The 22,174-nt window shown below is 47.4% G+C and overlaps 2 protein-coding genes across 3 annotated transcripts in view; one reads left to right on the plus strand and one right to left on the minus strand.

Annotated features, from left to right (window-relative positions):
• SYN3 (synapsin III) overlaps positions 1–22,174 on the minus strand; it is a 202,954-nt gene that overhangs the window by 93,636 nt on the left and 87,144 nt on the right. The window lies entirely within an intron of this gene.
• TIMP3 (TIMP metallopeptidase inhibitor 3) overlaps positions 1–22,174 on the plus strand; it is a 33,535-nt gene that overhangs the window by 5,543 nt on the left and 5,818 nt on the right. The window lies entirely within an intron of this gene.

A 22,174-nucleotide genomic window follows, 5' to 3' on the forward strand; every position in this document is an offset into this window, starting at 1 on the left:
AGTGTATAGCTCGGCCCACGCCTCAGCTATAGATGTATCTGTAATAGATGGGTGCAGGGCCGCAGGTAGGGGTATGCGGATGGGGCTATCGCACAGAACGGAGAACCCTGCAGCCAGTATCCTTCTGCAGTGCCAACCAGAGCTTCCGACTCTACAGCTGCTCGGAACATTCTCGGGGTGCTGCGGAGGGTAACACTGCTATAGCTGGGGTTATCCCCCGCATCGGAGCCCCAGCTTCAGGGCTTCAGTACATCCCAACCAGGGGAGGTGGCGGTGATGGCACAGGGGGCACTGAAACCCTCTTATGTGGGTGGCAGGGTTTAAGGTGTAAGGGTAATTAGGAGACCACAATGAGCACCCTGTAATCTTACATAAGCAGAAAAATGGTGCGACCGCCATATTGCCGAAGACCACGTGCTGTAGAAAAATCTCCAGCAACATGGTGCACCCAAATTGAACTCTCTTTGCACATGTTACATCTGCCCCACCTGCAGTGCAGCATGGTTTGGTCCATTTTGAGAACAGATTTGTCCTGCAATCAGGTCTGAATCAGGCCCTTGGTTTGCAGAGTATTTGGTCATGTTCCTGGGCAGCTGTTTCCCTGCGGCTCTGCATTATCAACCACATTGCTGTTACGGGGTGATTCAGTTTGGTTTGCAAAAGCAAACTCCTTCTTTAATGGACAAAACCATGCTGCACTGCAGGTGGGGCAGATGTAACATGTGCGGAGAGGGGTGTGTTCAAACTAAAATCTAAATTGCAGTGTAAGAATAAAGCAGCCAGTATTGACCCTGAACAGAAACAAAATAACTCACCCAAATCTAACTCTCTCTGCACCTGTTACATCTGCCCCACCTGCAGTGCAGCATGGTTTTGTCCATTAAATTAAACCTTAATGCAATCACAGATTACATATGAGATCACTGCCGGTAAGAATGGATAGATCCTCCTTGTTCTGGTACTACGCCACATCCTAAACGTACCGCAAAAGATAAGACGCAAAGCGCAAAAACAAATGTTTGTTTTACTTCGAGACAATAAAAAAGTATTGCATAAGACACAAACAGGCCTTTCGTACTCTGTCTGGCTGACGCCATCTTTCCCGCTTGTGATACAGGGATACTAAGCCTTGCCATTCCCTGTGTGACCGTCTCACCGCCGCTAGCGAGACCAGTGTAATTCTCACCAATCAGGAGACAACAGCTCTGGGGACACTCACTCAACGCACGCACCGGCCTGGCAACGAAGCCTTAGGAAATAAGTGATACCGTTTCCATCAGAACTAACGCAAAGAGATCCCATAGGCTGCTGGAGCTTTCACCTATGTAATTGCTGTAACGGCTGATAATGGTGTCGATGCAGCACATGTAGAAAGGTGATATATATGTTCTGTAACCTACTGTGTGTACTGCCGGCGGTGCGTCATACCAGGATGGCAACATCTCACATTTACAGGACACGGTGAAAAGATTGCCGTAAAATTCATTCTTCCAGCATAAGGTTGTAGTCCTGGAAATGCCTCGCTGCAGTAGGAGGTTTAGCCACAGAAATGCCTCGCTGCAGTAGGAGGTTTAGCCACAGAAATGCCTCGCTGCAGTAGGAGGTTTAGCCACAGAAATGCCTCGCTGCAGTAGGAGGTTTAGCCACAGAAATGCCTCGCTGCAGTAGGAGGTTTAGCCACAGAAATGCCTCGCTGCAGTAGGAGGTTTAGCCACAGAAATGCCTCGCTGCAGTAGGAGGTTTAGCCACAGAAATGCCTCGCTGCAGTAGGAGGTTTAGCCACAGAAATGCCTCGCTGCAGTAGGAGGTTTAGCCACAGAAATGCCTCGCTGCAGTAGGAGGTTTAGCCACAGAAATGCCTCGCTGCAGTAGGAGGTTTAGCCACAGAAATGCCTCGCTGCAGTAGGAGGTTTAGCCACAGAAATGCCTCGTTGCAGTAGGAAGTTTTATTGACGTCACTTTAAAAAAGTGATCAATTTCAGATCGATTAAAATTGATTTTAATCGATGTTTGGCTTCTGGGGCTAAAACACAAGTGCCGAAGCAGGGCAGGTAATGCTAATCTAGGGAAATAGGTCATTATCATAGCTGTGGTAAGTGGCCACCCATTTATAAGATGCTGCCTGTGAAGGTCCTTTGTCGTTGTCTCTGTGACTAGTAAAGGCAGCAGTCATTATTTTCAGAACATTCATTTTGCCTTCAGTAACTTTATCAGGGTCCACGGTGGCCCTTTAGCAGGTAAAGTCCGAGGAGGCTTCTCTGGCTCCTTCCAGCTTGTTCATGTGGGGATTCGCCCAGGGCTGTGACTGCAGAACATCCTGGCACTGACACCGCCAGCGGAATGGGGTTCCCGCAGGTTCTATTAACAAAACCCATTAACACAAGGACTAAGGGAACAAAAACTCCCTTTTGTTTCAGCCGTTGCCATCCCAACAAGCACCAGAATAGGACTTCCCAAAAAATACACGCTAAACAATGGCTTTCAGCCCTTTATTCCTTTGCTGGAAATGGATCTGGGGAACCTTTAACAGAGGAGATACATTCGCAGCCCGGCCAATAATCCATTATACAGTATATGTGTCAGTATGAACGACTCGAGCTAGGGGCATACAATATTCTGGTCTAGGGTAACCTTCATGGGCGCCGACGTACGTTTCGCCAGTTGAACCCATTCTGCTCTACTTCCGTGCGGCTGCCGGGTAATTACAGGGTTACTAACTACCCTACTGGAAAAAGCAAAAAAAATGTTCAACTACTTAGCAAAATACTTTTGGCTAAACCCTAATTATTTTCATGTCCGCTGTACTTTGTGACTGGTTTATACATGTCTCCTGCTATAAATCACGGATGTAACCCTCTGTTCGAAGCCCTTTAATACTAATAGCTGACGTAATCTTGGTGGATACGATGTATAGTTCAGATGCTATCATTTAAATTTTTCTAAAGCTTCTAAAAATTGAGAGTGATGTTGCCCATAGCAACCAGATTCTGGGCCAGATGCACGAAGATTCAAAAGTGATAAAATGGAGAGTGATAAACAACCAACCAATCAGCTGCTGCCTGACATTTTTCAAACACAGCCTGTGATGTCAGGTAGAAGCTGATTGGCTGGTGGTTTATCACTCTCCATTTTATCACTTTTGAAGCTTAGTGCATCTGGCCCGCTGTCTATTTTTTAGGATGCAATAGAGAAATGATAAACCAGCATCCGGTTGCTATGGGCAACCTCTTTTTTTTTTTTTTAGAAGCTTTTGAAAATTTCCCCCTACAGCCCTATAACAAGGACAGTGATTGTCAGGAATTCCGCATTGACCTTTGATCTGGGTATGGGTCATTGGGTAGACCCAATTTAGGTCGACATGCATTGGATCGATCCACTGAAAGTCGACATGCCTAAGGCCTATGCAAGCATTAGGTCGACAGTCAAAAGGTTGACATAGATTTTTCATGTTGATCTTCAGTGGTCAACCCAACGCATTAGGGTCAACCTAATGACCACATTCCCCCCATACAGTCCCAAACGGATTAGGAGTGACTCTGGATTTTAAATAGTTTCCTGTTTTGCACAAAGATTACGGAACCAGTTTCCATCCAGCATTTCTCAGATCAGATCCGTTACACGTCCTCGCGTCGACCACTTCTCTCCGGAGAACGCCGCTTCCATTAGTTGTTAATGGTTAATCAGCCGTTACGCATCGTTCAGTAATCGTGACACAAAGAAACCTGGGTAACTTGTGCACAGACGTAAGCAGCGGAGGCATCTTTCGGGGATTAAGGCCGGTTTACGTGCGGTTACATCGCCATTCAGTCGTTACAACCTTTAACCCTTTCGCTGGGGCTTTAAATGTCCCTTTGATCTGTGCTGATAGGGCGTGAAATGCACATGAATGGAATCCGTGGCCGCGTGATCAGATCAGTTGCGTCGGCGGACACCTTAATGGCGAGGTGAGGACACGTGCCGTTGTCCAGGCGTTATGACCCCCCATAAAGGAGGGACAGGGGAATGACGCAGCCAATCCTGGTCCAGTTACACGTGAAATCTATTACACAAGAGCTGTTTAGGAGAGAGAGGGTATACCCGCCTGACGATGAACTGTCGGCTTTGAGACCTAGCGGAACGATTCAGGCTTAGGATTCAGCTGAGTTTCAAACTTTTAAAGCGGTAATTTTTTACGATGTAAATCCAGGCTGGTTTTGCATTGGGAATAAATTGCCGCTTTAAACCATGCTGCTAATTTGCAGAAATGTGTCACCCTGCAAAATCCAGTCCGGTTTTTCACCTAACATCTTTGTCCCCCATGCCCAGGTATGTGTTTTATTTATATCCATACTTTATTGCTGGATTGTAAATTGCTTTGTTTCTGTATAAATCCCAGCGCAGCAACTTGTTATGTGAAGCACTGAATATGTATAAACTCCCATAAATAAGGTCTGCATTAACCAGTGCGTAATAACACAACCATGACAGTAGTAATATGGAATGCTAGCATTGTATACAATACCGTAAATCTTTATAAAAACCGTTCCCTGAACAGAAACAGTGCTACAAAAGGGCCTGATTCAGACAAGGCCATGCTGCACTGGAGGTGGGGCAGATGTAACATGTGCAGAGAGAGTTAGATTTGGGTGTGTTCAAGTTGAAATCTAAATTGCCGTGTAAAAATAAATCAGCCAGTTTTTACTCTGCATAGAAACAAAATAACTCGTACAAATCTAACTCTCTCTGCACCTGTTACATCTGCCCCACCTGTAGTGGGGGCGTAGCCATAACGATGATGCTAACACAATGACCACGCCCCACTCAAGGATCTGTACTTTGCTCCACCCCCTGCTTCCTCTAGCTGGTTGCCCTCTACCTGTGCATGAAAAATGACAGTTAAAAGCTTATTGGTTAATACTTTATCTCTCTCCATGCTTTGAAACATACCCCTGATATCAGCAATGCTCTGCAGAGCTCTCCCTGAGGTGAAGAATACATGCACAGGGCTCGGACCCTCAGCAATGAGGTCATTTAAAGGATCTGCTTTGAAGAGGAGGATAAAAGTGCTCTGCCTCCACCATTGTGTGCGTGACCTCGGGAAGTGGGTGAGAGGCAGAAGTGCAATTGTTCACCTGATCCAGCGTGCCGAGCCTCCATTGTGTGAGGCCCGGCCTGCCCTCTCCCGCCCTTTAGACATTAATCACTCGGGCCTATGCAAGACCACCAATCCCTCTGTAGGGTCCACCCTGCTCCCGACACAAAGACTGACAGATTTTATCAGGTGTTTGCAAATAATATAATGTGAACTATATCTGCGACACCTTATACATGAAGGTTTCTAATAAGAGTACTGCTGACAGGTCATGTTTTCTGGATTCCTGTGCAAGGAATACTAAAGGAAAACTAGCGAAGATTATTTAAACCGCAGTGTGCGCAGTCGGCATTGCAGTGCGGTGCAGCGACACGGCGTGAGGAGATGAATAAGCCCCTCCCTGTCTAATTAACATGAGGACATGGCACCCAGTGCAAGAGCCCGTCTCATTGCTGTCCACGCCCCTTGAACACATGACTGTAAGGCAACGCTGTCCTGTTACAGTGGAGACGCTCTGCGCTACACTACGCAATGCAGGTTAGGTGCTGATCCCGAGACCTTGCCAGTAGATGCAGCAAATCTTGCAATTAGGTGCTGGTTGGCTGGGACATTATCTCTCCCCACTTTGTCTCTCTACAGGGCTTAGTACATAGCCCCCCCCCCCAAAGTTTCATTCAATGCATTAATAAGAAATGCATGTGATATACCTTTTATGTATGTCAGGCTTTTCTGTGTGACTGGCCCGTATTTAATATCTAAAACATAATATAATTCCTGGCCCCGATAGGCGCTCCTGCCTTTGGCAGAGGATAATGAATAAAATGTTTGTTGAGCCCAGGAATGTACTGTGCTTAATGTAACATCTTACTGAGGAATGTGGAAAACCAGCGCCGACGCCGCTGCCGCCACTCATCTCGCAATCTTCTTAGACTTCGTAGGAATTTTGTCCCCAGGGGAGCCTTAAAGAGGCTTGTCGCTGGAAGGTGTGTGTCTAATCTCCCTCTAAGGGTCGCTGTGAGGCCTCCTGCATACCTACCTAGCACCTTTGTGTCTCTCCTCAAGTTCAAGTGCAGCTCATTAACTCTCCGTCCCGTCAGGAGGCCTAAAGCTATTCAGTAACGTTCAAAGGATTTTGGTACCTGTTATGATACTCTTGTATGGATGGATGAGACCATTATAGCCGCAGAGGAGTGGTCTTCAAGCCTATAACAGCCGCTTCTGTTCCTATAGAACTCTGTGTGTGTTTACCGGTACTTAAGATGCCGCCAGGTCTATTGCACTCCAGCTATAGCGGGTAATCTGATACAACAGGAGATCGTAGGTGTAAATTAAGGTGGATTATAGAGGACCATGTGAAGGAGCAGCAGGTGTACTAAAGTACAGATGCAGACAGATGGTACACTTCAGGAATAGAGTATTCAGCAGTCGGGCAGCCTATCCATTAGTTAAATTGGACGTAAAGGACAGGGACCAGTGTGTCGTGAGTGCAAGTGCTAACTATAACGAGCAGGGATGTGCTGGATGGATTCCAATTTAATAGTAAGACCCACCAATCAGCAGGAGGCCCATAGTAATTAATTACCAAATAATAGACAGGTAAAGTGCTACATGTAGCAGCACTTCCAGGGGGCTCAGCAATAAGGAAAACAGAAGTGGCCCGGCATCCTGGTTGCCTAGAAGCAGGCGGTACCCATCTACCTCTGCGTGTAGCCAATGGACGTCCCAGCTGCTATAAGGGATGGCCATCATTGCCGTCTATGGCAATCGTGCAACTGGCCTGTGGGCCAATCAAAATATGGGGGCAGAGCTTCATGGATGTTGGGGGAGGAGCTATGCTCCGTGTCCCAGCACTTTAAAAAAAAAGAACAAAAGCAAAACATTGGTTTTGCTGTGCCATCGATGGAGGAAAACCATCTGGTTCTCCCCCCATCAATGGCAAAAGTATTTGACAATGGCCGTAAACATCGATTTATTTCGAATCATCTATGGCCATCCCTAGTTGCTATGCCATGGCCAGGACTCAGCAGTCACAGCACTGCTGGAAGAGAGAGCTGCAGCACAGCTTCTTATCAGTGCTTTTCATTGGCCAGGCCAATGAAACTGTCGGCGGCCATTTTGAATTGCCAACACACAGTCAAAAAACATATGTATATATGTAAAAATAATATCCCTTTGATATGGAGTAACTCTGCAAACTGTGGGGATACTTGTTGTATTATCACTATAGTACTTCCGGATACGTCCCAGGGGTCGCCCTTGTTGACTGAGCTTTGCTCTGTCACCTCCTTACGTTGTAGTCCACCTGTGCTCGGGGTAATCCTTTCACACTGGCCTGTCGGGCCTGGAACTTATTAGCATCAGGAAAGGACGGAGAGGTGTTAATACCTAGCGACTGACAACCAAGTCGAATACTTGTTCATTAATATGTCTGTCTATTAATGTTTGTTTTTGTTTTATCCTTTTCTCTACTGGCCATTGAGATATAATGAATTTTGATTGAATAATATATTCAGGTTATATTAAGGCTGTTCCCAGCAGTTTTTATCTGTTTGTTTTGTTACCTAGCTGCAAACTTCATGAAAAGTCCGGATTTTACTTGGCGTTTTTGGGCTTCCCTGCGATATAACGAATCAGAGTCATGCGCCTTCAGGTGCTGACTGTCCTTCAGGGCTGTTACACAATACGTCCTAGGGGAGCGCGGGAGCCAGAATAATAAGTATTATTATATAGAGCTTCCTGCTGCTTTTTATTGGCTGTTTTGTATGGTGCCTGTGTAACTTCTATACCATCTGTCCGCGCCACGGACTCTTCCGCTGCAGCTGTACAGGGTGTGATGTGGTTTGCCTCCAAAGGAAGGCCGTTATCAGTAATAATCCGCGTAGAGGAAACGGGCGTCCATTATGCGAGGAGGAAGTCCATGTTCCTTGTGTGCAGATGTTCTCCAGAAATATCTGGGTTCCAGCAGTTTGTCCCCTTTGCCAGTAAAGGTGCCTCTTATTATCAGTGGATGTCGCTGCATACAAAGAAACTGGAAGCAATTCTCCCGTATACAGTATAAGACACAGGAAGAGGCAGGGGAGTAGGAGTTGAGGCCTAGTACATTCCCGGCGCAGTACCATCTGTGGTTCAAAATGTTCACATTCCAATTGTCAACAGCAGAATGTTGACATGGTCTGAATGTTGGCATGTGACACGCCGGCGTGGTCATGTCGACATTGTATGTCAACAGTTGGCATAACACCATGATGGTTTTTTTTTTCATTAGCGCCCTAACTCTAAACCTGTAATCGTGACTGTCGACATTCCCATTGTCGATTTTGTGAGTGTCGACATAGTCACTATCATTATGTCCACCTCAACAGTCGACAATCAGACCATGTCGGCATTCTGAATGTCGGTAAAATGACTACATACCCACTGGTACGAATGCCGCCCATGCAGGGGAATGTACGTCCATGTGTTCCTCTGGTTTTCTATATGTCTGAGTAATCCCAGGGAATCAGGCCCAGGGAGAAGAAAGAGCAGAGATTTACAACCCCTAATCAGTTATCGGGAGGGGGATAATGTCATTCCTGGGTCCCAGGACACATGGAAACCAAAGCCAGTAATCAATAACTGTCCCCAGACAGCTGCTGAGAACCTGGCTCCTAATGATGGGAAAAAGGGCGAAACACAATGACATTCAGGGTCGAAAGACCCCCCCCCCCCCAGTGCTATGGATTCCCCTGCTGCTGGCTAATGGGGTAAGGCCTGCTAGCGATTGCTCAGGGTGAAGACAATGGGGGAGCGGACGGATCAATCCGGTTTAATAAGTAAACACATCTCGTGTGAGAGTCGGGGACCTCACACACGGGGGGATGTCACCAGGTGGTACAGGGGGAAGCAGCGTTTCTCTCAGTATGACTGCATCTGTCATTGGTTACAGCACCACTTTCTTTATCTGCAGCATGTTGGTGCTTCAGTCAGAAATAACATTGGTAAATCTCGCCTAGAAAGACCACACAGGTTACTGTAAGCCGCCATACTTCGTAGCGTGGGGCTTATTTCCTCACAAAGTACAAACGGTGGTGCTGCAAAAGACCCGGGGCCGCAGCAGATGGGGTGGCAGCAAGGCTGCAGCAAGCGTCCGTGCCACCTGATTCCAGGACTGCCTCATATTGGGTGGGATGTTCTAACCTTTACCTCACATACATAAGGAGCAATTTACAGCTTGAGGCGACACATGTGCATCCACATTGCCCATGTGTGCAGTGTATTCCGTGCTTGTATTTCCAGTAACATCTGTCTTAAACCCAAATCTAGCCTACAAATGTGTCTGGAGCAAATATGCGCAGGACGTTATCAATTGGACACCATCTTACGTAGTACCACGAAACGAGGCTCCACTCGAAATGGCGTACTTAACTTACTCACTGCATTCGTACTTGGGTGCCCCTGGTGTGTCCTTGGAAACAACAGGGCCCACAAGTGTTAGATACAGGCTGAACAAGGTTCTGTCGTGCTCACGTAGAGTGGCGAATGTCACACAATGCACAACAGGATTACGCGAGGTGTCCCCAAACATCTGTTGTATCACATTGAGAAATGGCCGCTGCTGCTTGTGGTGTGTTTGTTTTCTGCATGTGAAGGTGTGTGATTGTCGGCCGATGAGTATTTTATGCAGAATCAATTGACAGGAAGGGAGCATTTGGAGATGTATGGGGGGGGGGGGGTTGGGAAACACAGGGGTGTCATGGCTGACGCGGCCAGGTGCAGAATCAACCGCAGAGGTGCCCAACTTTGCCCCGTAATGTCTGACAAAGAGCAAGGTATAAATGTCAGCTTGCTGCCGGACCCTGCTCTGGGGGACCATTACCAGAGACCCCTGCAGTAACATCGCCTCACACCCCATAAAGGTGAGGAAGGGCGGGCGCCTCCAGCTCAGCGACTGGAAGAATGTCAGCAGCTCGGTTTTCACTCATATCTGACAGGACTATTGTGGGAAACTGTTACTTCCGGAAGGATCCATGTGAAAGCTTTGGACTATTTGACACCTCACTGATCCTCCTCTTGGCCGGTCCGCGGCGATGAGCTATGCTTTTGATCTGTGTTCCACATGCATCGCAGCCGCTCATCCCTTTTATTTCCGGTTGCTGGTAACCTATTTATTTTTGTATGTTTATTGGTCTGTTTTGACTCTGACCCAGAGCATCTTGGGAAATCTTACAAGCGTACCCGTCCAATGATAGCAGATGGCACCATGATACTTTGGCTGGTGATAAGGCAACCTGCCCACCCAGCTGATTGGGATACTGGTGGGCAATAAGCGGGCCCCCAGCTGCTGTGGGACTATACATCCCAGCATGCCCTGCAATATTTTTGCTATGAGGTAATGCTAAAACAGTGGCAGTACATCTTCTAGTAGACACTCGCAAGAGCGCTATGAGGTAAATTTTACTACGGTGGGCATTCTAGTGAAGATGGGATGTTGCCCTTAGCAACCAATCAGACCCTACTTCTTATTTAGCACCTTCTAGAATAAAAATAAGTATAGTCTTACTTTTATCTACGAAGGGAAGAAAAATCATTTGAGTTCATATAATGGTAGCGAGTATAAACTAGTCAAATACAGCTTCATTTCCTATTTTTAATGGCAGTAGCGGATCTGTATATCATATACGGTCCTGTCAGCATCTCCACCGGGAACCATCCCCGGTTTACACGCGGAAACTTTGTACCCAGAGCTGGGGAATGAGAATCCTACGGCTCTTGAAAGTCCTTTTGGCTTCCGATGCCTGGGAAGAGGGGCTGCCAGCTCTCACACCCCTGTGACTTACATATAACCTCCATCTTAGGTTTCTGGATTCTTGGGATAACAGGCCTTGCGGAATTTCCTAGAGTACATATGAGGAGAGTGTATGGGAGCGCTGCGGCCATGTGCGGATTAGGGGAGGTGCGCACAGCTGAGCCCTTCGGTGGAACCTAGGAGCACAATCCCTGTGTACGTCCCACAGAAATCTCTCTGGGATCTGATTACCTCCAGCACAAAGCGTGAAACACATACGGCTTCATGCGTCCCTCCATAGCGTCCGCCGCAGCCGCCATATTAATCCGCAAATTGCGCAGGCTGCAACTATTGACCTGCTTTTGGTATTTCGTCTGATCCAGAACTGGGTACGCTGCGTTCAGGTGGCGAAATAGATTGTCACCTGCCGCTGTACGCGGCAACAGCAGGAAAATACTCCTGGAATGATTGACGATTGAGGATAACAAGTCCGGGCAGCATAAGAAAATAACTTTGCAACAAGGGGGAAAAAAAATAAAAAATGTAAATGATTCTCTTTCATATGTGGCCATGCATGAATAACTTCTGGGCTGTGATCTGACTGAGGAGCAGGAATGGACGCACACTGCGGAAACGAGATTAGCCAGAAATATCTTTGAGGGGAAAAAAAAGCTCAAAACAAGCGAAGCTTAAACCTCTGAGCGTCTGATGCTCCCGCCATTTCTTTAACCTTAAACAGACCAAGCACCCCCACCTATAAAGCGCCCCCTCCCCCTCCCCTTTCCCCTTCACCTGGAATAACCAAACTGAGTCATTTATTTATGGCGAATTAAAGGTCACATTTATTAATCAGATTACCAATATAATCCTACTCTCTTAGGTGGCAAAGATAGCACTGCGGTCCACCAGCCCTCCAACGTAACTGAATCAAGCCGCCCGGGGGTGGGGACCCCTTCTCGCACCTGAAACATGTAACCGCCCGGGGTCCCCAATTGCCCCCTCCGACGCCAGGCCTTGGATCTTGCACCCCCTCTTCTGGGGTGCCTCCGTTTCCTGGCGCCAAACTTTGGCTGGCCCGCAGTACTTCCGCCTCTGTTAAGACAATCTCTCCTGTAACTAGAACCGCCCGGAGTCCCCCAATTGCAACCCCCACTTTGACGCCAGGCCTTGGATCTTGCACCCCCTCTTCTGGGGTGCCTCCGTTTCTTGGCGCCAAACTTTGGCTGGCCCGCAGTATTTCCGCCTCTGTTAAGACAATCTCTGCTGTAACCTTGATGCTGTTTGGATGTTGCTCCTTCTTCGTCCAAGGGTGGGTGGGTGGGACAATCCTTACGGTGTGCCCTCTTGCTCTCTCTGATCCTCCCCCTACCTGTCCTGTCCTTAAGTATAAGTCTACTCCCATGGGGAGGCGCCTACTACCTGCTTCTCTCTTACCTTCCCCCCTTTTATCACCCCTTATCCTTTCACTGCTATCTCCCTGCCCCCATCCTAATACTAGCAAGACAATGGTAGCATCTCATGGCATTGGGAGCGCAGACTAATAGTTTACGGTCTCTCCCGGCTAGTCGCCGCTCGCTCCTATTAAACCTCTGAGCGTCTGATGCTCCCGCCATTTCTTTAACCTTAAACAGACCAAGCACCCCCACCTATAAAGCGCCCCCTCCCCCTCCCCTTTCCCCTTCACCTGGAATAACCAAACTGAGTCATTTATTTATGGCGAATTAAAGGTCACATTTATTAATCAGATTACCAATATAATCCTACTCTCTTAGGTGGCAAAGATAGCACTGCGGTCCACCAGCCCTCCAACGTAACTGAATCAAGCCGCCCGGGGGTGGGGACCCCTTCTCGCACCTGAAACATGTAACCGCCCGGGGTCCCCAATTGCCCCCTCCGACGCCAGGCCTTGGATCTTGCACCCCCTCTTCTGGGGTGCCTCCGTTTCCTGGCGCCAAACTTTGGCTGGCCCGCAGTACTTCCGCCAACGCTAGGTTCCTAGAACCATAGCCCGCCACCTCACCGTGACCTTCCCTCGCCCTATTAATCTAGAACCTATATGTAACCATCTGCACGCTCTTCTCTGCTCCTGAACTGAAATGCTTCCCCACCGTATCTCACCCTTGGACCCCGTTCCGGGAGTCCTCATTTTCCTCCTGCAAAGAAAACAGACCGCTGGAGACCCCTGTTCCTGAAGGGTTTTGCGAATGCCTCCCTGAGCATCGCTGCTTTAAAGACATCTTTGCATACGCCCTTTGCTGCTGCCATGAGCTGTAGCTTCTCCCTGCCGCAGGCACTAATGAGTCTTTCACCAGCTTGTTCACGCCATATTGACAACCTTGCATAAATTAGGAGGACAGGTTAACCTTTGCAGCTGTGTTTGCGGTGCTGCCTCCCTAAAGGCTTCCCATTTTCCCCTTGAGAGGGCATCAGTTATGTTATCTACCCCTGGGATGTGCTTGGCGCAAAAGTTAATGTAGTGCCGCAGGCAAACCAATACCAAATGCCTGATCAGATTGATCGCTGGTGGGGAGGAGGCACTTTGCTTATAGACCGCCTGGACCACCCCCAGGCTGTCATACCAGAAGGTTATTTCCTTGTTGGCTAACCTGTTACCCCACAACTCCACCGCTACTAAGATCGGGAACAGCTCTAGCAGCAGCATGTTCCTGGTCAGTCCTGCTTCGTCCCAGCTCTGCGGCCACTGCGATGCGCCCCATTCTCCCTCGAGGTACCCCAAAACCCCAAGAACCATCAGCGTCCGTCCAGGTCATCAGCCTGCCCGCCCCCTCCGATCCTTAGGCATCTGCAGGTGGAAGAGGAAGTGTTGCACTGCGAGGTGACATAAAACATGTTAGTTTGTACTGTGTGTAAATACGTTGCACCATGCAGTCTCCCAAACCTGAGCAATAATCCTATAATGCCACCTTCCCTGCATTCTCCTTTTTACATTTCAGACCTTGCCTCTATCCGTATACAAGTGACTGAATAGCTACCCCTATGGAAATTTGTAATGTCCCATTAAGCCCCGTTGGCATTGGACATTGTTGGACTAAGCTTGTTCAGTAAATAGTGCATTACCTTTGTTCTAAATGACCGTGAAAGAGAACTTGTACTAAGCTTCAAAAGAAGGGGCTGTTATCCCTTGTATTAGCATAAAGGTTATAAGATGTAGCCACCACATTGCTGGCAGGTGCACTGCGCATAGGTCTTCCCTGCTAAGGCCAAGTATGTACCCCTTTAAACAAAAAACAAAAAAAACAAAAAAATTAACTTACAAACTTAGTTGCTGTGAGAACTATGGTTCCACCCCTGTGCCCTAATTATATACATTACTTCTTATACAATTGCATGAATTGACTTAACAGAATTCTAACAGCAAAGGATTTTTTATAAAGCAGCAGATTAACCCAGCGCTTTTCAGGAAGCAACAGTAAGTTTGGATCTGCCAAAGATTTAACAACAGTCTAATATGAAGTAAAATGCTTATCGTGCACAAATGTAATGAATTCACTTATTGATATCCTGTACTATTATTATTATTGTACATACATGCACGTAACAATGAACTTACTCATTTGTATGTGACACCACATTAGATTACTGACTGCAGCTTAATCTAACCTGTTACCCTATATCATTCCCCCATTCAGCAACATATTTATAATACTGTCTATTATACCACTATGATGCCTTGCACGCTGAAAATTGCACTGCATAATTAATTTTCCTGCCTTATTTTGCATTATATTTAACATTAAACAGCATTATTTTTTAACATTAAAATCAAAACAATGCGTTCCCATATTTGGATTCTGCCTATCTAAGCATATGCTTTGCCGTATCCTAATAACACTCTTAAGCAATATTATATTATGTTCTGAAAACTATGTCATTCCCCTAGTACATATGAAATGACACAACTCGGCGCTCATCTGTAATCATACATTTCATGTTTGTACGGCGCTGCGAAACACTTGTGGCGCCTTATAAATAAAACTATAATAATAATAACCATATTAATGTGTTATTGCACAAATTATACATTTGTTTATCATTGCTAGGCAGCCTGCTGACTCCATTGTATGCTCTGCCTAGTGGGAGGAGTAGATGAATGGATTGTAGTGAAAGGATACTTCTATCATGATCTCTACATGCTATGCCATGTAAACAAACCCTCAGTAATTTAATTAGGGGGAGGGGGGGATTGGACATTTTTTGCAACTTGCCTGAACATTGGGCCTAATTCTTTGCTGTTTTGCTAAAGGCTGCAGCGAGTATAATAATAAATCCCTAAGTACTCATTTTTTGGCCTTAAACTGCTAGAAGTCTGCATTGAAAAACCTTCAGCACTGAATCCCAACTGTACTGTTAGGTAATAGGTGTGAAACTCTATTAGGTGCTGGTATTCCTTAGGGGAAAGTTACCCAGCATAATATAAAACATGTGGTAAAATTCTATCTGCATTAAAGATTGAATTCATAAGAGAGACATTGGGAGTTTGTGACATCAGATGGTAGCAGGGTGCCGAATATGGAATTAAGTAAAAGAATAAGAAGGGATACAAATGCCAATAAATATAGATACTTATAATATTTCTGGATCATTCCTCTGGTGCTTTCTGGATGTTCTTGCTGGTGCCCGCTGCTGCTGGGAGTCGGGTAAGGAGGGGACGGGCTGCGCTCTGGCTGCGAGTGCGGCCCTGGGGATGCTCCTACCCGACTCTGTGTGTATGTCCCGGCTGCTGCTGCTTCTCTTCGGCGCTGCTGCCCGCTGCTAGAGTCCTGTCTTCTGCCTCTTTCTTCCTCTCGGCCGGCCCGTTCCACAGCTGGATGCTGCCCTCCCGGTGCCGATCTCAGATCTCCTGCTTCTGGAGCCCTCCTTGCTTTCTTCTGCTGCTGCTCCGGTCCCTTAAATCTCGCTCGCACTTCTCTGGATCTCTTAGGACAGTCCATTGCTTCTTTTTAACTTTAAAGCTGCTGGTGAGTCTCCACAATCCTTACGGTGTGCCCTCTTGCTCTCTCTGATCCTCCCCCTACCTGTCCTGTCCTTAAGTATAAGTCTACTCCCATGGGGAGGCGCCTACTACCTGCTTCTCTCTTACCTTCCCCCCTTTTATCACCCCTTATCCTTTCACTGCTATCTCCCTGCCCCCATCCTAATACTAGCAAGACAATGGTAGCATCTCATGGCATTGGGAGCGCAGACTAATAGTTTACGGTCTCTCCCGGCTAGTCGCCGCTCGCTCCTATGTAACTTTGCCCTACATGGTTCACAGATAAGTTACCGGCCAGCTCTCACACTGCACGCCTAGTCCTACAAACTGGAGGTGGATAGGCAGGACCCCCCCTCCCAGAATAAATGAGGGGTGCAGGAAATGACTGCAGATCACAATCCACTTTGACAGTGCCCATGCTGCGGAGTGGGTATCATCAAACTGCGCCCGCAGGTGGGGCAGATGTAACATGCAGAGAAAGTAAGATTTGGGAGGGGAGTGCCCCAACTTTAATCTAAATCTAAATTGCAGTGTAATATAAAGCAGCCCAGCATCTGTGGTCTACATGCCGATGTAGCCAGTATTTACCCTGCATGCAAACATAATACTTGTATTTTCAGCATTGTTTATCCACGTGCACAGTTACTTGCGACATTTAAGAGAGTGCCTGGCGGGATGCATGGCATAGGTAGATTGACAAAACCATGTGCACTGCAGGTGGGGCAGATGTTACTCGTGCAGAGAGAATTAAATTTGGGTGGGGTTTTACTTCAAAGTGAGATCTATATTGCAGTGTAAAAATAAAGCAGTCAGTATTTACCCTGCACAGAAACAAAATAACTCACCCAAATCTAATTGGTACTTGTTTCCTATCTGGGCGCCCGCTACGTTAATTGCGCACCATGCTATTCTCCGTATCAAAATCGCATCGCATCGGATACCACAAATGCACATACACGATATTGAACGATGCAATGCGATTTTGTTCCCGCTTTTATGGTTGGCCCATAGGATGGCCCATCTGTAACACTACTGTATTTATTTACCCTTCAAAGCCCTCCCCTTGTCACATCTGCACAGAAACACAGTATTGACGTCAACCCGAAGCGTGGCGAGCGGCGGCGGTACGCGTCCTCCGACTTTTTCATACCCCCACTATCCACGTCGGCGTGGCGTTGAGAATAGAAAGTGTGGCGAGCGCAGCGAGCCACCGAGCCCGAAGCGTGGCGAGGGGACGCGGATACTTCACAGGTATCCGTGTCCCCTCGCGGGCTTCACAGGTATCCGCGTGCGCTCGCCACGCTTCGGGCTCGGTGGCTCGCTGCGCTCGCCACACTATTCTATTCTCAACTCCACGCCGACGTGGATAGTGGGGGTATGAAAAAGTCGGAGGACGCGTACCGCTGCGCTCGCCACGCTTCGGGTTGACGTCAATACTGGGGTGGCGTTAACAATGGAGGCGCATTTTAAACCATCAGGGGGGGTTTTCCTATAGAAATCGTGGGTTTGCGGGGTTATTACATTGAAATCAATGTAAAATCGGGTCTCAGGGACCATTTAACATTGATTCCAATGTAAAAATCGGGTTCATCGCGTCACCGCATGCGATGCGATCCGATTTAAAATGAAATCGGATCGGATAGCATCGTATGCCATCGTACATCATCGAGTACCGAATCCGATGCGATGCGATCCGATTTTATTACGGTGCCGTACGTAGAAAACCTGGGCGCCCAGATAGGAAACAAGTACCATCTAATTCTCTCTGCACATTTTACATCTGTCCCCCCCTGCAGTGCACATGGTTTTGTCCATCTAAGAAGGAATTTGTCAGAGTGAACTAGAATAGGGCCCTATATGACAGGACAGTGCAGCGGAAGTGCCAGCCTCGCATCCCTCACTTGCCACCTGACGAAGGGAAGAATCCGGTCCTGCTGGGATTACAGGAGGCGCATTCATACAGGTTTAAGGTTTCATTGAGATCTGTATTTGTACACGTATTCTGCGAGGACATACCCAACCCGCGGTTCCCCACATCTAAATTCATTATACTAACAAAATAGGCAAGGCCCTCCACGGCACCGGGGGATTGGCCACTGCGGTTACACCTGTTCTGTTCCTCAGCGTCAGTCTACACAAATATTATCCTTCTTATACAGGAAGCCGTCTGTATTATTCCAGCATGTCTGGTATTATCACGTGCAGGTGCAGCACCAAAGTCCTCTACATCTGCGGCTACTTCCATAATGTATAGATGCTGTACATGGGCTGCCCCAGAAATGGGCACCCCAATATACTGTATGGGTGCTGTGCCAGTGATGGGTACCCTAATATACGTCATGGGCGATACAGCAGTGATGGGTACCCCAATATACTTTAAGGGTTGCACATTACCATGTATTACAGAGTGAAACAATAGTTCCACGATGATCTTGGCACCCCAAAATGCCCCACATCCACTCAGATCCCACAAATAGGGATGGCCATTGACCATCGATTCCTAATCATCGATGGTCTATGGCCGATGTAGAATAGATTTGCATCAATGGCACGGCATTTCCCCCCCAAGGGGCTGGAACAAGGACCATAGCTCCGCCCTTGACACCTGTGAAGCCCCACCCCCAGGTTCTGATTGGACGCAGGCCACTCAGTTCAAAAAAAGCATGACAATCGATAGGTAAAACCAGGGCTATTTTTCAGTAGGCTCCAGCAGGAACTGAGGCCTTTATTCTAGTTCACTCTTTCTGACAAAATATTTCTTAGATGGACAAAACCATGTGCACTGCAGGTGGGGCAAGTGTTATTTGTGCAGAGATAATTAGATTTGGGTGGGGTTTTACACCTGCCTCACCTGCAGTGCACGTGGTTTTGTCCATCTAAGAAATATTTTGTCAGAGTGAACTAGAATAAGGGCCTCAGTTCCTGCTGGAGCCTGCTGAAAAATAGCCCTGGGTAAAACAATTGATAATCATCCATTGCATAGTTTGCTACCATTGATGACCAGATGCACTATTGCAGTCAATGGCAACCATCGATGGCAATGAATATGATGACAACCTCTAACCACCTGTACTAAACACTCCTTGCGCCACTAAAAAACGAGGTAACGATGGAGTTAAATATGACTTTGGTAAGGATCTATTGGAAGAGACCCATCGCTAACTGCTTGCAGCTTTGGGCCTTCGGACATCAATCTTACAAATCCTGAGAGATGACGTTTGGCAGGCTGGATGGGGCAGAGCGCCCGTCCTGTCTGCCAGTTCTGTGAGGTAGATGTAAGTCAGCACGTTACTGTGTAAATAAATATCCCTCAGTGTTTGTGTTAGTCTCGGGATGTGAGAGGCCTGTACGCCCATTACAAGCACATTATACTTCATAAGCTTCTCCCCGGTCCTCTGCAAACTTCTGTACGATTCCAGAACCGGGCAACTGACGACGTTCACCGACTTGGGGTCTATCACAATCGACACAGGTCTCAAAAGGAATTCATTTGGCGTTTTGTATTCACACGGAACCTAGACGGAAGTAGACGGGTTTACCTGTATGGTGCATTGATACCCAAATGTAACCTTCAGTTATGTACACCTAGGTTGGCGCCTTACTATCAAATATAGCGCATAATGCCAGTGTTTATATTGCTGAACCATACCAGAGTTAGGAAGCCTAGTATTTTTCTCCAGAAAAAGTGGCTTCCATGATTGCACACGGCAGCCATTTTGCAACGATTTGACAGACTGCATTTTCAAAATGGCTGCCGCAGCCATTGGTAGGTGCTGCTGAGTGTGCTTTATGATTCAAACCTCAATGTCATGAAGTTAAATTCCTAAAAGGACCGTATTCTATAGCTGCGGTGGCTGGCTTCAGCTGCCATGTGGTTTTAGAGAGGGGGTTTATAATCCTCAAAGTATCAGATGGCTGTCTTTAAATTAAAGCCGATGTGGAGAAGGCAGCCAATTGCACAGACCGCTAATGCACACGGAGGCCTGTGCCAAAGTGTCCTATGAAACATCATTGCTGCAGGCCCGTGATTATGTATCTGTGCATCTGTCTGTGCACTGCAACCGCACGCTATCCTATATCATGGATAGGCAACATGTGGTACTTCAGCTGCTGTGGTGCAGCATATGCCACAGTGTGGTAGTTGGGGCGTGCTAAACACGCATGACAACTTTCTCATATTCTTTTTCAGCCCCCACTGCTTAAAGCTGCAATTTGTGGCATTTTAGAGGGAACGAGTCGTCACTGTGGCCCTGCCCACTGCTGCAATCCTGCCGTACTCATTATTTCGCAGAAGGAGACAAGGCTTGGATGATGCCGTTCAATGCGAAACGCGTCAGACGTTTAATGGTACTTGTTTCCTAGCACGGCGCCCAGATTTCCTATGTTTGGCACCGTAGGGAAATTGCATTGCATCGCATGGCCCGTTATAGCGGCATGTGATGCAATGCTTTTTTTTTATGTCTTTTTTTATATGGGCATTGTACCCCACTATATCGCATGGCATCGCATGTCCCGCAAAAAATCGCATGCGATTTTATAGGGTGTGCGATGCCATGACATTAGGTATACAATAATATGATTGTATGTTCCAAAAATAGGTTTAACGCACCCCCCACTATCCACGCCAGCCCGAATCGTTGAGAGCGCAGTGGAACGTGTCCGCTGACATTTCCCCACTATCCACATCGGTGTGGAGTTGATTTTTATTAGTGTGGCGAGCACATCGAGCCACCGAGCCCGAAGCGCGGCGTGTGCGGCGCACCCCGCGAGGGGACGTGTATTACTTTACATGTATTCCGCGTCCCCTCGCCACGCTTCGGGCTCGCCACACTATATAAAATCAACTCCACGCCGACGTGGATAGTGAGGTAATGAAAAAGTCGGAGGACGCGTTTCGCCACGCTTCGGGGTGGCATGGATAGTGTGGGGGGCGGGGGAGGGGGTGCGTTAAACCTATTTTTGGGACATACAATCATATTATTGTATACCTAATGTCATGGCATAGTACCCCAGAAAATCGCATGCGATTTTGCGTGAGGTGCGATGCCATGCAATAAAAAAATGGCCCTGGGGACATAACAGCAGTGAAATTAACTTAAAAATCGCATCACATTGCATTGCATGCGATTTTTCGGGAGGTGCGATGCGATGGGCTGGGGACATGAAAGCAGTGAATAAATTAACAAACAAAAAATCGCATCGTATGCGATGTGATTTTTACGCAGAATAGCCCTCTACGCAATTAACGTAGTGGGCGCCGTGCTAGGAAACAAGTACCCATTTAATCTTGGAGTGGGCAGCTCTGAGAGGGTGGTCAACTTTGTAGGGCGGCCGAGAGAGCCCCCCAGCGTTTAAGACTCTCTCGGAACTTCAGGGAGTAGGATGCTAACTGTGGCAGGGCATGCTGGGATGTATAGTTGCACAGCGGCTGGAGTGTACGAGTTAATTCCCGCTATGGAGCACGGTTGGGTTTGGCTTCTTCCTGCAGGAACTGGGAAGTGGTTAATTGTGGCTGATGGTTACTTAGTGCATATTTCCACAAGGCCTGGATTAACATTGTAACCGCATCATTAACCCATTCCAGTGCCGGAGTTTCCAGTAACACAGTGGTTACCAGTTTGGGATAACAGAATTATAGGATAGGGATAAGCAACCGGATACACTTGGGTGTGGGTCAAAGGGTCAAGGGTGTCAATAGGTCGACATTGACAAAAGTTCGACATGTAAAAAGATCAACATTGACAAAAGGTCATAAGGGAAATTTTGACTTCGCTCGTACTTTACCGCTCTGATTCACAGTCCACGCGATTCAAGCTGACTACAATTGGGAAGCGTGCGTTAAAAAAGAAAGTCCAAAAAGAAAAAAAAAAAATCGAAACCCTGTGTAGACCATTTTTGCTTGCTTTGAACTTTTGTCAATGTCTGACTGTCTAACCTACACCGGGGCAGCAGGTGGAGGCTGAGAGGGCCGCTGGCAACCATAACACTGTCAGATACTGATATGGAAGATTTTCTGGGACTTGGTAGACCAATTACAAACAGGCAGCAAAGGCGTGTGACCGCAGGGCGTATCTAGCGGACTGGGTGTATCAGGTAGTCCTGCTCGTCATACAGTAACTACAGGGTGTTGCTGGTTTTATTCAGAGGACATCATGGGTGAGGTTAATCAAACGAAACACTCAAGAGGGCCTGACAGAAAATCAGAGAACCAAGTTTTCCCAAACATCTGCTATTATTGCTAACCGCACCATGAACGCCCACACACTGCGGCGGCAGCCATTTTATGGGTGAGGTTATGGTCTGCCTATCACCTCACTGGGAACTTGTAGTGGACCAATAGACTGCA

The sequence above is a fragment of the Crinia signifera genome, chromosome 4 (assembly GCF_055691185.1).
Source record: "Crinia signifera chromosome 4, ASM5569118v1, whole genome shotgun sequence".
NCBI classification, from domain to species: domain Eukaryota; kingdom Metazoa; phylum Chordata; class Amphibia; order Anura; family Myobatrachidae; genus Crinia; species Crinia signifera.